The sequence below is a fragment of the Hylaeus anthracinus genome, unplaced genomic scaffold, assembly GCF_026225885.1.
Source record: "Hylaeus anthracinus isolate JK02 unplaced genomic scaffold, UHH_iyHylAnth1.0_haploid 0, whole genome shotgun sequence".
In the NCBI taxonomy this organism is placed as follows: domain Eukaryota; kingdom Metazoa; phylum Arthropoda; class Insecta; order Hymenoptera; family Colletidae; genus Hylaeus; species Hylaeus anthracinus.
In genome coordinates this window covers 5,769,399-5,786,669 of record NW_026533254.1, presented here as the reverse complement: position 1 = coordinate 5,786,669, position 17,271 = coordinate 5,769,399, and the positions used below count along the sequence as shown (strand labels likewise).

General features: G+C 40.9%; 1 protein-coding gene across 2 annotated transcripts in view; it reads left to right on the top strand.

Moving 5' to 3' along the window:
• LOC128895994 (leucine-rich repeat-containing protein 24-like) overlaps positions 1-17,271 on the top strand; it is a 311,248-nt gene that overhangs the window by 13,700 nt on the left and 280,277 nt on the right. For both annotated transcript variants that reach the window (XM_054159105.1, XM_054159096.1), the window contains exon 2: positions 3,759-3,791. The gene's annotated coding sequence lies outside the window, so the exon portion shown is untranslated. The remainder of the gene's footprint in view (positions 1-3,758; positions 3,792-17,271) is intronic.

Sequence of the window (17,271 nt, the reverse complement as noted above, 5' to 3'; positions counted from 1 at the left end):
AATTCTCTACATTTAACAATAATTATAAATACTATTTAGCATTAAACGTATATTTTAGAAGGTTGTAGTGACTTGTTAATTCTTGTTTATATTTCTCTGAAAATTTTTGTCCCTTGTAAATAAGATATAATTTTCGATATGCATTTCTTATCATTTAAGAATTAATCTTCAGGGTGGATAGTTGGTTTCTTATTTCTCGTATAATATTACGCATTGGACATTCTTTTAGCATATGTTTTACTGTAATTTTTTTTATTACAGTTTGTATAGTATGGAGCTCCAAATAAATTGAACAGAAAAACAGTATGTTCAAGTATTTCAAATCCATGAATCACGAAGAAAAATGAACGTTAACCTTTCATCAAGTGAAAAGATTGATTAACTTGTATCTCAGCGAGTGACTCGACCGAGAGACGAGATCATGGATGCAATTAGCGGCCGCGAAATAGGATTCTAATTCCATTACTCGACGGATCTCTTCCCCGCGACGTTGCTTACACGATAACAGGGTTCCGTAAAGATAACGCGAGCCTGATACTCGAGGATATGCTCCTCCACAATGTTGCTCCTAGATTTTCGCGGTTGTGTGGCGTCGATGTGTCGGTGCAAAATTGGTTTTCAAGAAGAAGTAATCTCGAGCTCGAAAGAGCTCCAATGTCCCCGCGGAGCGGAGTACCTAATGAAGTGTACGTGAGAAACAAGTCATCGCTTGGTAAGAAGACCCACGGGAGGGTGAACAACAAGATGGTGGAAACACCCAGTGGCGAAAATCCACAGCTGAACCAATGGAAAGGAGTTTTGGGAAAAGTTTCTACCCGCTCCTCCAATCTGTAGTCGCCTTTTCGCACGTGCCGCGCCGGAACGACTTTCGTACTTGAACATTTTTCGATGGCGAGTCTTAGCCACTTTTGTCAGGAACTGGCGGCAAAGTTTATCTATTTGCTGAAAGCAGCTGTATACTTCTTAAGCCGTGTTGATTAGGAGATTGGCGAAGGGATTACACTAGGTGGACTGCATCGAGCCTTTTTGTAGAATTCAGTTTGGAGAGGCACAGAAGGATAGAAAATTCTTTATTAACACATTCGCGACCGGCGGATATTTTATGTTTTTAATACCGAGTATTGGCGAAAATAATAAAATTCTGAAGCTGGACATCGCAAATTTGTATCTTTAGGATGAAAATAAAAGTTACAAAATATGTTTTGAAATATCAATGTTGTAAATATGTAGTGTATGAAACAAAAAATTTTCATAATTTTTCATAACCAGGAATAGAATTTGAAGTGACGCGAATTGAAGTCAGCGATCGTAAATGTGTTAAAAGGAAATATAGAAATTATATTACTTTAAAAATGATTATTGGTCATCGAAGGCTCGATCTAGATCGAAGAAAACATAATTTATTAGTTATCGCATTGGTAATGTATCGATTTAAACGCTGAAGAATTCTCCATAGAATTGTTCGTCGCAACTCCGATGTTTTTACTTCAGCGTTGGAGCTATTAAGATACGCCTATTTTAACTATGTTTGTCGGGGCAATCCATTTGCGTATGCTGTGTCTAACATTACTTCACCACGATATTCACCATTCGATGCTGCCAGAGGCGGATCAATCGTGGAATTAAACAAAGGCTCAGTTTTGGGTTCCCACGAGAATATTACTTTTAAAACTGAATGAATTGAAGTTTGGGAATTTTTTGTGACGATATTGGACGTTCAATAAAAATATTCTATACCTGCATCGAAAATGCGTACTTTAAAGAATATTTTTGCCAATTTTCATAACGAAAATTCAAATCTCTACAGAAAATGTAAAGCTTTTTCCAAAAAACATTAAAACCATACGGATTTCTTCCTGTTAAGCCTACATTTTGCTCTTAGAAAGCTCAGCACGTGTTGTTGATTATCATGCTGCGAAGAAAACTAAACTGTTAAATGAATTCAATTTACGACACGGAAAAAAATTACGTAAGATAAAGTGAGGAGATAAGAAAAACTTTTCAATTTCTTACACATGGAGAAGAGGTAAAGAATCTTTATGAAAAACTTTACGTAAATTATGCACGTCCCTTCATCTGAAGCAATATACGCTAAGGAGCTAAACACCCCCCTTGTTGAGTTGAATTTTCTTCAAATAGCACGTGCCAAGTAAAAACATGGTATGCTAATTGAAAAATTATACAAAACAAGATTTTCGATATGCATACAACGATATATAATAAGATATAGTCACTCATAAATTAATTTAAAAAGAAAAAATCAATTTACAGTTGTCATGAAACAACATAAAAATTAAATGTGTTACATTAATCATAGAATAGGAAGTACAATCAACTTACCACAACTTCTCAAATGTCGTTTATGCAAATGAAACTCTAATTATGTACATAAAATATTTTTAATGAAATATTGTACATTTAATAAAAATAATTTTCGCATAATTCTTTATTTTTATTAATTTTGAATGGATTTCTTCTATTTCATTGCAATAAGATTCTTCATTAATTATAAAATCTGAGGGTAGAAAATGATGGCGAATAAGTTTATACTCATATGACAAAATTACGTGAATATTCCAAGTACTCATAATTGTTGATAATAAGGTTCTAATGAGTCTATTCTAAACATCTTTAGTAGTTTATTGCGAGTACCTAACAGTATATTTCTTCCTCTTTATTATGATTACAATCAATTGGAGATAGAGTAGACTAAAATGGATGTTATTGAGCTGGGTGACAGAAACACTAGAAAAATGACATTTCATGTGCACCAACCTAATAATTGTTATGCTCTATTGAAAAGATCCACGAAAGGTTTATTCTCTATTCATTGGTCGAAATGTTTATGTAGATACGAATTTGCCCATCTCTAGTGCCGCCCACGATATTCGCCATTCGTTACGGCCCACGGTGTCTTTGTTCAGGATGGCAGCGCGCGTCCATGTTCGAGGTAACTTCCGGATTGCAAAGTTTAGCTACGTGAGCGCAATAAAACCAGTGACCGAACAAAAAGCGCGCTCACGCGGCGGGGGCTCGTCGCGATGAAAGCAGTTCCATGACGGGCGTCGTTGTTGCGCCTCGTTTCGAGAACAAACTCTCGCATAAGCGTGATAAATGCGCCACTCCACGATTGGATGATTACCACTCTGTACGCAAGAGTTCGCAATAATTAACCTGCCGCACGCGATTCGGCCGCTAAGCTCCCCTTTTACAGTGCGTTTCTTTTTCTCTTTACGAGAGCGTTTGGGGGGACGGAGTTATGGTCGAGCTGACCGTTGGAAAATCAGGGAGAGAAATTGCAACAGGAATAGATAGATAGATAGATGGATTTATTAGGCTGGGATAGTAATATCTGCCGTGGCAGTAGCTTTTTAATTTGTTGAGCTTACGACTCAGTTGAACTCTATATAGCAGGGGTTGAGAAGCTTTCCTCTAGAAAGACTGAGTGTCATTATGTTGAAACTTGATTCAGAACTTTGATCTTTATTTCCAATGGAAAATAGGTACTAGGTTGGACAGCCGTTGCCTATGCAGATATTGTGTAGTGGTCTATAATGAGATTCTATGTAGAAATGGAGACTTGATTTGCGGAAATTTAACTGCGGAGAGGAAAATCGATTTCCTCGAAATTGATCTTACGTACAAGAACAGAACTTAAAACGACAATTACTTGTAGTATTAACTAATCATATCTAGTAATTTTATTTAAAACGATTACTTGTTTGGAAAATTGGTGTCATCGTCCTTTTTGTTTTTAGGTCCCGAGGGAAACAAACCTGGACGTTCTGAAGGTAAGAGATCGCTAACGATTCCATATCTAGACTAACGCACTTCCACAGACTAATGACAGTGTTCTCGAAAGAAGGGCGCTTTGACTCGATTCAGAGATAAGATATAGTCGTAGTTGGTATTCAAATACTGACCCTGTCGAGTTTCTTTTCCATAATGTGTCGCTCGCGTTTCCCGTCAGATTTTCCACGCTCGTCAACCGTCGCGGAGCGTAACACCCGTTATAACGAGGAAATCTACTGTGACTAGTAATTGTTGCCCAGAAGGAAATTAATTTTTTGCTAGCCATTGGATAGCGATGCTAATTATGATCGAAAATACGGGAAATTAAGAACGTCGGTGCGGGTAATTTTGGCGTACGCGTTCCGACGATAAAGTAAAAATAGAAATCTCTCCAACCGAACTTCCAACTCTCGCTTGGGCTCCTTGTCCGTGGCGTCCGCCGCTGGTTTCGTTTAAATTTATTATTAATTTTCGTGGACGGGAGTCTGAAACCGAAAAACGGACCTCGCCCCCGGTTGTTATTGTTTCGAAGTTTTTCCATTATGGGAGCTGCCAGGATCTTGGTTTTGTTTCAGAAACGAAAGCATAACTTAGGAAAACTGAGGATGGAATTAAAGTTCAAGAGTCCCTCTTAATGACCCGTGTTTTTACGTCGAACTTCGCGGAACTGATTCGCCTGAAGAGAGCTGTTCCACTATATAGGCTCCCGTCCGTATTCGTTTACTTTGCGGAACATCGATCCAATTTTTCCGAGGAAAATTCGAATTACCAGCAATTAACCCCCATGGATCGATCTATTATTGCTGCTAATGACTATTTAGTTTTCAATTTCTGTTCTTGCGGTAACTCGACGGCGTCGCTAACATGTAAAAATCCGTCAAAATATTGTGTACCTCAAGTGTGTACGCTAATTGCCTCGTTTGTATCTTGTTTCTGTGGAGTCGGGCCACTCGGCACCGAAAGGAGGAAATTTCGAATAAAGCTGTCTGTCTAGCTCGCAGGAGAAATAAGCCACTTGAGCTTCAATCCGTTCCGGTTTACAAGAACTGCGATGTTTCCGCTCCCTTTATTAAATCGCCTTTCCCCGGCGCGGAAAGAGCGCCCGAAGAGGCGGGCAAACTGGGCTATCGCGTCCTGTTTCGTGAATTCGTGCGAGGACGCTGAAAGAGGGTTGGAGAAAGGGGTGGCGCGATGCCTCGACTCCGTTTCTCTCCGTCTCGACGAAGATGCGCCTGAAACGTCGCCTCGAAACGCTGACGTACAACAGTGCTTCCCAACAGGTGTGCCAACGACATACTACACCCACGCTGGCCTGAGAAGAGGTACTTCTTGGCCAGAATGCCATTTTTAAACCTTCATATTGAGCAAAATACATATGTGGAGAAGTGTAGGTGACAATCAACAGATTGGGTACAAGAAATTTCCCATCGCCTGTACGGTTTTCTTGAGGTTATTCTCGCTCGAAAGTATTGAGTTATCCAGAAAGTTCATGCCAATGTTTAAGAAAAATTCAAAGATATTTGAATTTTGATATAACTTTACTAAATAACGTAGGTACCATTTTGTTCCACAACCTTTCCACCTTCTAATCCTTTCGGCACGAGCGCCGGATATATCCGGCATCCATCTAATAACATTATAAGTATTACTTATATAATTACATGCGCATTTTGCGGCGTGGCACCTCGCACAGCGGAAGTGTCACGACGGACTGAGCGCTCGTACCGAAAGGTTTAAGGGATGTACACATGTTATTTGTTTGCAACCATTCGGCATGAAAAATCGACATAAACTTTTCAGATAAATCAATATCAACGAGGAAGGAGTCCTTTCTTATTCTCACATGTTTTAGCTTGTAATATCGACGTAATTTTTGCTATTAAAAGAAAGCATACAGTGGAAAGGCCTCTCTCGAGTGTGCATTGATGTAAAGAAGGTTGGGAAGCACTGGAGTACAACACGCTCTGGCCCTGAAGTTTTAATGAATCGAAAGAAAAAGTTCTCGCTGACTTGGGAAGGTTAATTTCATCCCGTTGGAGCTCTAGGGGTGGGAAAAAACGCGATGTAACGTCTTGAAGCATTTAATCGCGCCGCTATTTGGCCCGACCGGACCGTTTTTTCCTTTTATTTGGATTACTTTGAAGAGAGTAATCTCCTTAAGCGCTCTGCTCGAGCGCCTCGAAATGGAGGATTTATTTTTCGAATCTACCGTCTTTAAGAGACGAATGACGCGTGTCTTTCTCGTCCTGCGAGAAATTGAACAAAATTATACTACGGAGTAGCATTACCAATAAATTAATATTATTATAGATATAAATGAAAAGCAATACCGACGACCTACAAACTCTAACTCGAGCAATCGTTTTTGAGATGGGAAATCACCGTTCGAACCTTATCGCGGCATTAATTCTATCAATCGATAAAATTTCTGCATACAGTTAACAAATGGATTCCTTGAATCGGCATAAAACGGGTACTAGTAAAATCGCGCACCGTGACAAACGACGCCGACGGCGCGAAGTTTCCTCGAATTCTTGCGCATCGGGAAACTTCGTCTCCATTCGTCCATGGATTAATACTTTCACAAAGTTTCTGAATGGGAAGAGTCCTGATTCGCCAGTCGCGATCCAGGCGACTTCAGCGGCTCGTTTATGGAAATAAATTTCGACGAGTTTTTGCGCTGATGGTATTGCGTAACGGATTATTTTTTACCAATTTGCACGATGTGTTTTGTTGTGATAAAAACGAATGCAATGTCGAGTACGAGGTTGATGAAGTTAAAAAACATTGCGAAGTTTATGTATTAGGTTTGTGGATTAAACTTGATGTTTAAATTTACAGGAATTGTATGAATTTAGAGAAATTTTGAACAAATATGCCGTTCACTGCACAAATTGGTTAATTCCACCAGTCACATAAAAATTGTAACATTACTAACGATTTTTTGGCTATTCTTTTTTATTAATTTTATATATCGTTAGATGAAAGCTACATCTGCATTTGTGCATGCTACAATATTTATTTGAATTTATAATATAAAGGGAATTGTAAAAAACGATGTACATTATTTCATCACGATTCTCAATTTTTTATTTTATGGAGTTAATCGATTTGTGCAATGAACGGCTATAATATGTAAATGAGAACTCTTGTGTCTGCAAGTGGAAACAATTCACCTAGATAATGTAAGTGCAAACACGAGTTTACTCATGACCGGTCAACAATATTTAAAGATTGAATGACATTCAATATTATTTTATCAAATCAAAAAGTTATCTATCTATCGGGCATGGTCCACTATGCAAATACAACATGACTTGAGCATGATTCGAGTAAATGTCGAATGTGGTTCAGTTCCAACAACCCTACTTTTCTCGAAAACAAAAATCGTCGCCTGGTGAGAAGGGACAATGCCAAATTTTCGCGAGTTGTCGCGCACTGCTGAAACTCGGTCCGCCTTCGTTCATAGGTAAATACTTTTCCCCAAGTTTCCAAACGGGGGAAGTCCGCAGTTTCAGTCAACCAGCGATCAGGCAGCTCGCAACGTTTATGGAAATGAATTTCGGCGGGTTTGAACGCCGCGCGCGTATTTCGTCGTTATGCGCGCCAGGCGGAGCGGAAGTCGCGCGTCGCGGTCCGCGAATTTCTGGTAATCCCCGAAGTAGGGAACCGTGTACGTACAAAAGCCGTCACCCCTCTCAGGTCTGGGTAGCGTGCAACGCGTTCGTGATTTATGAAACGCGCTATAATTGACTTGCATTACGATGCAAATCGCCTTGGTCACGACACCGATGCAAAATGTCTGTCTCCAATTCTGGACGAAAACTTTCGTACTCCATTGTTTCTTTTTCGTCTCTTTTTTTGTGCCCCATTTTCCCCCTCAGTCGAGCACAATTAGTCACAGGTTTCACGCTCGAGAGGTTATTTGCACACCGTGGCCGCGGCAGTTCGCTTTCTGGAGCACGGTTGCGTTGTCAATAAGGCTTGAACCCGCCTGTCGCGTGCTCGGTGCTTGTATTTTTACTCGTCGGAAATATTTTTAACCGTATGCATGACCGGGAACACGAGTATTCGGTTGCCATTTTTAAGCCGGAGTTTCTCCAGCGTCCCGAAATACGTCGACAGCGTGTCACCGACCGAGCGTCTGTCTCTCCTCCGTGAGGTAACTTTTGTTACGCTTGCATGATCTCGTGCCACTCGGCAAGAACCCGCGTCGAGTGTTCGGAACGGATTTATCGCTTCCTCGATGGAATGCTGGAATCCTTTCGGATTCTTCGAGTGCCTGTTCTATATTGAAATCTCGAAACGCACGACGTTTTCAAGAATTTTTTGGTGAAATCAAACGAACGTGTTTTTTTCTACACCTTTCGAATTGATCGGGATAATAGTTCAAAAACTACGAGAGTGCGCGTCTTGATCGTTCGAAAGTGGATTTGGCTTCCAAAGTGCGTTTCACTGTCACGGACGAGGAATTTTCTAAGACGCCCTACAGCGACGCGATACTGCATCTCGAAATATATTCATGAGCTCGCGAACCTAGGGGATGGCTGTTTTCTCGTTCGTGCTCTGAAACGAGTTGAGGAATTGAACAGTAAGTATTTTCGTAAAACGATCGACTACCTGCTCCTATCGTCGTACATTTCCTAAAGATGTAACACGACAACATCGTTGTAAGTTTGATAGACGTCCTGGGTTAGCGTTATTAACCCTTTCAGACCTGGCGTCCACAATTGAGGACACAAAATTTTAAAACTGCACGAGCAATTGCATGGAGCGTTGCTCTTAGGTGCTATATTACTGGTGAAGTCTACGCCAACACTACACTAGTGAGCGAATCCCACGGGGTTAGGGTCAGTTTGAATTTTGATTCGTTTAAAAGAAAGCCATCGTAGTCGCGGATTAAGGCACCGGAACTTAAACGATAAACGCTCCAGGAAGCGCGATTCCACCAATTCACTGTTAAAAGGTTTATTTCTTTAGATTCGACGGTGGATCTATTGCGCTTCCTTAATTGTATCGACGGGGTCAGAGGGAGAGCAGGAAGCTACGCCCGAGGTTTACTAAGCGTACACGGTGCACAGATATTTTTCCACCGACGGATGCGCCGAGTTCATTTTCAGGTGGGTCACGTGCTCGGTTCAGGCGGACTTGGCCTGAAACAAAGGTAGGAAACTCAGCCTCGGGGCTCGTAAAACTCCTCGCCGCGACGGCGTGTTGCTGGCAGATTAAACACGTTTTACCGAAAACTAATCCAATACGAAAGATCGAATTAAAATTGTTCCGGAAATGGCTCGTTTATGACAGGTGGAGGTTGCTGCTGCACGGAGAGTGAATCCATTCAACCACAACTCAATTTATTAAGAAGCAGGAAACGATAACTTGGTTCGATAAACTTTCGAGCTGCGTCGCTGGAGGTACAGAAGAAGATACTTAAATCGAGGTTGCCGCTGATTTTAACGACGGAAACGAAAGGATGGTAGAAATGAAGGAAGAAATGCAACGAAGAAAACACAGCAAAGGTTCGAAAACAAAAAAGAGAAAAATGTGCTTGGAGACTATACAGTGAATGTATACATTTCTTAAAAGATTGAAAGGCTTCAAATGACCGTTTACAGAATTTTGTATATAATTTTTATATACTATAAATGAATTATATACAATTGTTTCAGGCAATATCAAATTTAGTTTCACGGAAAATATTTTTGCATTTAATTGAAAAGAGTGTCTCTAAGACTAGTTATATGCTTCTATTTCCAATGGCGATAAGACAGTATTTTTACAATCGTCTGGTTGGGAAAGAGGTAAACCAGCGTCTGCAACTTTAGTAAATTTAGAACTCGAGACTGTAGGAATCCTTGAGAGACAGGATACAGATAGAATAGGCAGGAAGTCATAAATAAGTACGAAAGTCCAGAGTAAACGAAACTTGGGAAAGCTAGATGGAAAGAAAAAGTTGTTGCAAACTGCAAGGATACGGTGGAGCTACACAGTCACCGTAACTCTCTGATTACGGAGTGACCACTCGCTTCAAAGTTGCTGAAGTATCCACAACAGTATAAAATACTTTTCATTGCGGGAAAACTATAACGGTTTGAAAGAACAATAAAACACTATTTGTGTTGCACGTTTATTTAATGGTACAAATGTAATGAACTATTCGGCACTGAACTTGCAACGCGTGCTGTGCGAGGATCGTGTCAACTGCAATAGTAGTCGTCGTCGAGTAGGAAGCCACAGAAATTCATGCAGGATTCACGCGGACTCTACCCTCTGTTCATGTCCACAAAGGGTCATTCCGAGTCGAGTAAAAATAATGGTATACAAGTTTTTGCTCTTACAAATTATTGTGTGAAAAATCGTTACGTCTGCGGTCCCCGTGGAACGAACTCAGCCATGCATCATAAGCAATCTTACGCGAGCACCGATGCAAGCTAGTTCAATTTCCCCGATTCCAGAGCACTGAATCATTGATTGTTTTTCGCGAAAGCGTGTGCTGCGTGTGCAGGAACGAATTGCGCGTTTTCACAGGAACAAGCGAAAAATATTCGACGATTTATGCCTCCTCGGGCAAGAAAGGAGGGAAGAGATCCCGCTGAGAAATCTCTGCCCGGGCATAGTTGATTATTTGTGACTGTGCTCGTACTTCACCTGGGATAAGTGCATATGCGTGTGAACATTGTATCCTTTCTTGCGGTTGTAAGATATATGCAATCAACGCGTGCCAACCATTCGCTACACCGTACAGCCTCTCTAGGAAATCTGGTTGAAAATTAGCGTGGATTTTATTCAGAAATCATATTCATTCCGCGTCGCTCCATCGAGCCCACTCGTTCCGCTCCCGTCGAAATCGAATGAAATTAATTTCAACCTTTACAACCTCGCTGATGTTTGTTGTAATTACGAGCCAACGGAGCGATCGGGCTGAATGCGCCGAATGTAGCTGCAACTCGAGTGAAATTAGGCGAGCGGAACCGAACCCCGTTAAAAAGTTGCGAATTGAAATTTCACTGGCTTCGCCAAAGGTAAAGATGCTTTCGAGGAATTTTGAACAACACGAAAACGACTTAAATATTTCATAAATTTATGACGCGACGCGGAAAGTTTATAACATTCATTCCGCCCCGAGCCATAATCTCTCCATGTTATTTTTCGCATAATTCCGACTCGTGCGCGGGGAATTCGCGGATGCGACCGGGTCTTTAACTTCGTGACCGTGTATCTTCAGACAAAGCACGCCCCCGCCTAATGTATAATAATTCATCGTCGTTGTTTGCACGACTTCCGTGAATTTCGGCGCGCGAAACGCTGGACGACAAAAACCTTTGGACGACTTTGGAACGAGAACCGGGGGCGTCTTTGCTCGCTATCGTCGCCGTCGGGAATTTTCCGACAATAAGGACGTCGGAATTTTCCTCAGGGTTTTCAGGTCCTTTTGTTTTCCGCGCAAAGCGGATTTCAACTTTCGTCGGGATTCCGTTTACTCGACGTTCGCTAATCGGATGTCACTGGACGCCTGAAATTTGGCGCATTCTAATTAATCCAAAGGTATGTTTCCTATATTGTTGCTTGAGGCTTCATCAGCAATAATAGACGTTCTTATAATGCGAGAAATTTGAGTTAAACTTGAATTTAACCCTCTATGAGCTCACGTACATAAGTTTCACGTTACATGCTAATAGATCGATATTTTACCAAATAATTTTAGTTTTCTCACAAGATGACGTATACATCTTAATTGTGAAATATAATGTCTCTGATAACCATTAACAATATTGATGGTGGTTGACAGCAACTTTAACACTAAACCTACCGACGTTAATTTGTAACTATAATGAATATTGATGAGTTAACACAACATATAAACGGTTCCCACTTGAACAGCATAATAAGCAACAGAAATACAAAATTACCGGTAAAAAAATCGATTTATTCATACTGGATCGATCTAAAGACCTGGTGTCACCAGTGACACTTTACCAAAGAAAGGGTCGAAAAGCAGTCATCAGACTAATTCAATTATCTGCACACGAAGAAGTATTCTTCCAGTAACTTGACACTGTGTATAAGTTTACAGAAGCCTCGCAAAGGTAACGGAAGCAAACGACTTCTCTTTTCAGGATGGACGTTAACGTAAACGTAAACGTAAATTTTTGTCTCTTCGTTTCAGTATTAATAATGAAGTGCAGATAATTGTAAATCGATAGGGAAATTCGGTAGAACGAATCAGGGTAGGGATTTTCGGTACCGTTAGTGCTCAGATAGCCACGCCAATAATGACGCAAATACTCTCATGTTCGTGGAAAATTAGGATCGTTCAGTTCACCAGTCTGTAAGTGCAAACAAACCGAAACGAATTATTTGCATGAGCGAGCAAGTGGAGAGCTCCGAATTCGTTGGTTCCTCCGTAATGTTTGTTCGAACGGCCAATTTGGAAAGTGTTAATTGCCATTCAACTGAATTTCAAGAGGCCTTTATTATTATTATTCAACAGTCTGCCTCAAACATGTGCAAGATTCTTTAAACAAAAACATCACATTTCCTCGATGAGAAATAGACGAAAATTATAGAAATATTTCAATTAAATTTTGGTGACCCTTTGTTTTGATTAAAAAAGAGTTAATATTACTTTAAAAAGCTGTAATTTATTCATTGACTCGATGGCTCCCATCTTCGGTGCAAATCACTCCGCATCTGGAATGTAATCTGGCAAACAGAGGACAAAAGCTTTTCCCTCTAATTATCAAAGAATCCTGCTTTCCATTGTCCCTAGCCTTCCGAATCATACCACTTTTTTTCCGTTACGTAATTATCCCTTACTAATTATCCAGCGTGTCGATTCGCGAATCCTGCAGACTTTCCACTTCCGCGTCGTTAAACGCTTTATCAACGGCTGGGAAATAGCTCCGAGGTATCCTCCGGTTCCGGTTCTTTCTTTCCTGCGTCGTGCCTAAGTAACGACGCCGCGGCGCGTCGCGTTCCATGAATATTGACGATCGAGACGGCCGATTCATATTCTTGTTTCTAATCGAGCTCTCCGTGACTCTCCATTTTTCATCCCCTATCAGCGGGACAAAAACTTCCCCGGCTCCACCCTTCGTCTCCGTCAACCCTCCCCTGTCCTTCCCCCGAGACTTTTCTATGCTTCAGCGTTGCCACGATAACACCCGTCACACTTTCCGTTTATTTAAGGGGTGACCCTCGAATATCTAAAAAAAACAAGCAAATTTGGGGAGAATTTTCCATAAATTCATGTGTTTAGTGCTAAAAAAAGTATATCATTAAAATTATAAATGAAAGAGACACTCGAGTTGTAATAGTAAAACAAGTCCTTGGACTTTGCAGTTCTTTGAAACTGTTAACACGTTCCGTGCCAAGCCCTCTTTGCTCAACTTGTCGATCAGCCCATTTGATGTTTTGACTAAAGATTGATATATTATCACACAATATTTCACTACATTATCAATGTATAAACAGTTAGCTTGTTTAGAGGAGTGATCACATCGTGTACCACTTGTGCTTCATTCTTTTGGTAGAATTATATTTTACAGAATTGAATTTGTCATAAAATATATGTTTTCAGCGAATTAAACAAATATGTTTGCATGTACCACCGGTGATACACGTGGGTGGTACACGTGGCACGGTATGGATCATTTTGGGTGAAAACAACTTTGCAATCTTTTAAACAATGACGAAACCAGAAAAACGATGACTGAAGAGAACACGTTCCGATTGCTTTTCGCCACGTAGGTTAACCTAAGCCACGAGGAATCAGTCCTGACGATCAGACGCATCACCCTATCTACCACCGATAAACGTGAACATCAATGCGCGAACTCCACGCTACCCCCTTCCTTCCGATTCGATCCTTCGTCCCTCGTACCAATTCAGATTGTCCCTTTTTCGACAAAATGTCCTCGAGGCAATCCACACCCTACTCGTGGGGCGATTAGCTTACAGCTGTCTTTATCATCTTTTATCGTGCCGCTCGGTGCCACGGCGCGATAACGGGGTATCGCTTAGGTTTCCGTACGGATGGAATTCGATGAAAACGTTGCTACGCGCTGAACTTCCCTTGCGTGGTGGCCCATGAAAGAATCGGTACCTGAAAGGGAGCCTTTTGCAATCCAACCCCTTTACGATACGACCCTGCGCCTCTGAAGCGTCGTGTTTCGTCCCCAGAAACCTCCCCCTCTCTCTTAAGTTTGCGCTTCGACTCTCGCAGACCATTAGCGGGTTGAATGATTAATGGTGCATTCACGATGAGAGAAAGATCGTTGTCGACCCTAGGAAGACACCAGCAGACATCAGCAGACAACGGAAGTCACCGGTTTAGGTTGGCTATTTTTAGTTTGGTATTCCGTAGTCTCGAGCCTGTCTTCCACGGAGACGATGGGCAATTTTATTGGAACTATCTCCAGGACACAATGGTTGATTTGCTGGAGTAACTACACCGAAGCAAAGGAGGATGTTAAAAAGGTACCGAATTTATACCCCGCCCAGTAGCTAAAATATTAATGAGACATTATTCTATAAATTCTGCACTTTAAACTGTGCGCAATAACTTATACTAAATGCACTAATACAATGTATAATAGCATAATTCAGTAAGATACAACGTAATACTATATTTCTATATTTGTCGCTTAGACGAAATTTCAAAATAATTCCACATTAACAGTTTTAGCGCCAGGGATTTTTAAAAATCTGTGTTGGATAGCGCTTCGTTCATTTAGCTGCGAGTAACGCTGATCGACGCGAATGCGTCTATAAAAACCGGTTATTTATGCAGATGGATTACGATTATTTGAAAAAAAAAAAAATAGTTATTACGAGAGGAAACTCTGATATGACTCGCAACGAGCTACATTCGGAACCGAACGCGTTGCGAATTGACGATCGTAACCAAACATCGCTGTACATTTCAGCACAGAGCGCGAACAGTGCGATCGCGCTGCGTGGTGCTAAAAATTGAACCTCTATCTATAGCATTGTTCTTTACGCCCACAACAGAAACAGTGACGATTACGCCTTGATTCCAAGGTACCAAATTCTATCTTGCGAGCGGGTACTACCGCGAAGGCTACCTAACTATCAATTCAGTGGTGATCCATTGTTTTGTCTAAGCCGAAACACGCGATTATTAGATTTATTTCTCCGAAAGGGAGTCCCGTGACGCAATAAATCCTCGCAGCGTCGTTTCGTCGTGATAAAGAGTCGCTAGATTCGTATCGAAAGGGCGTGTTCTTGGCGATAGGATCATTTTGTCCATCGTTCGACCGAAGACGCACGCGCCTAGTAATCGTGCGAGTACACGCGATTACGCGTGTCCGATATTCCCGTTGGGTTGGACAGACACAATCTTTGCAGGTTGGACTACGCGTGTACCAGCGATGCGATAAGGTAGGCTGGTTTATTGTCTTTGGATCTTCGATTACCTCGCTTGCACCGCGTAGGTTAACAGGCTTAATCGAATACCTGTTTGTGTCTTCATGGACGAATGCAATTTTGTCAGGGTTCATTCATTATCCTTCTCGACCTGGCGGCTGCATGTCCGTGCTTGATATTTTCAATTTTAAGTCATAATTGGCTTATTGTCGGAAGGTATCCATTTAAGGAGATTTAGAAGATGCTCAAAGTTTCTCGAAGGTCTATGCCCTTCGTTATCTTTCTTAAGCAATAATTAATACCAAGAGATTTGTCTGTAGTTTCAATAACACGCAGGGTAGCATCGGAGAAGCGAAACTTTGGTAACTTCGTCTCTTAAACTTGAGTTACGTCAGCTGAGAAGCGTAGATCTTTCTTATTCTTGACTGATGCACAATGTACAAAGTTGCGAAGTTTCGCCAAAATTGGCGTCTAACGCTTGCAGAATGTTCCTCTCGAGCTGTAAACCTACTTATCAACGAGAAAGCCTATTGGCGAATCTTATTTGATTATAAATTTTGAATACGGTCAAATTGAGCAAGCGTTTCGAGAGAAATCGCTGACACGCGATGTAGCTTTCGGAAATATGATATCCACACGTTCCACGATAATGGAACGAGATGATTGTAGCGCAGTTGGTCGAGTTGCATTGGGAAAATCAATTAAATTCTGACAGAGCAAGAAGAACGCACCAATTGGGTTGCTTCGAGATAGAGACTGTTGCAAATAATCGATTATTACAGCTTGGAAAGCGATACCAGCTGTTGGAGGATCACGTGAAACAGGTGGCGTGCCCAATAATTCTGGTACACCGCGCGTAACGATACCGTAATTGATATTCGAAACATGCGAGATGAATCCCTGCTCGCCTAGAGTATCTCTGCGTGAAACATAGATTGTTAATCTTGGGAACACAAATGCACTGTTCGCCAGCTCTCGCGTGTCGATCCTCTTCGTCACGAGCGAATTCCTTCCAGGAATTTCCACGTAGGTCATCCGAGGGATCAAGGTGCATACCTGAAGATCCCTGGCTTTGCTATACTCCATTCGATATAGCGAAGAGTATCTCAGTTAATCGAACAAAGAATTGCTGGCGTCTGGAACGCTAGGGATGTCTACAAACAGGGTTCGTTTTCAACAAATAATGGAAACGGGGTATAATGAAAGAATAAAATACTAATTTCATTAAACAAAAGTTTCAATTTTATTACTACATGTCACGAGTAAGCTATGATCTTTACTCTACGAGGAGCTGGCCAAGACTAACAGACAAACATTATTAGTAAAAGGTAGAAAGAATTTCTAATTGTACACATTGCAGTTTTCACACATCTGATTACGCTCTTGGAAACTATAGGAAAGGTCCTCAATGGCACTTGAGAATGCAGGCCATATCCTGAACTTTTTCCCTTCTTATTTAGCAGTGACATGTATACATTGTACATATATTCTCGATACATTTATTTTTGTAGTAAAATAAAAGGTTGAATTATAGTTAATATTCCAACAGCAAATAATAAGATTTTTAAGTTAATATACATTACATACATTACAATAATAATATACATTAACTGCTTGAAATATACGCGAGGTATCATATTCAGTAGAAAGCCAGGTCGAAGCAAGTGTCGAGACTATTAGAAGATTAAGTTTCTGATCTGGAAAACGTTATTACTTTAAGAGCATTTGTAGGGAGCGTTTATGAACCAGTAAACTGATAAACCCGGAAGTCAAAGTTCTCGAAGTTGATTCTGGTGTTTGAGATTGTTGGAGCGAAATGAACCGTCTAGGTCTGAATCTAGAACCCGATCTCCACTTTCCTTCTCCTTAAGATAATTGAAATATCTACGAGACATATTCGAGAGGTAATTAGTATGTTCCAAATGCTAGGATTCATCTTAGGTTTCAGATATAAACATCTACAAAACGGTACTACATTAGGAACATCTAAAGATCTACGAACCCATAAAGTAGTTGAGCAAGCTGCCAGAGTTTCAAAAGTTCATTTATTAGTAAAGAACTTCCACGTCTCCACAAACATATTCTGTATTC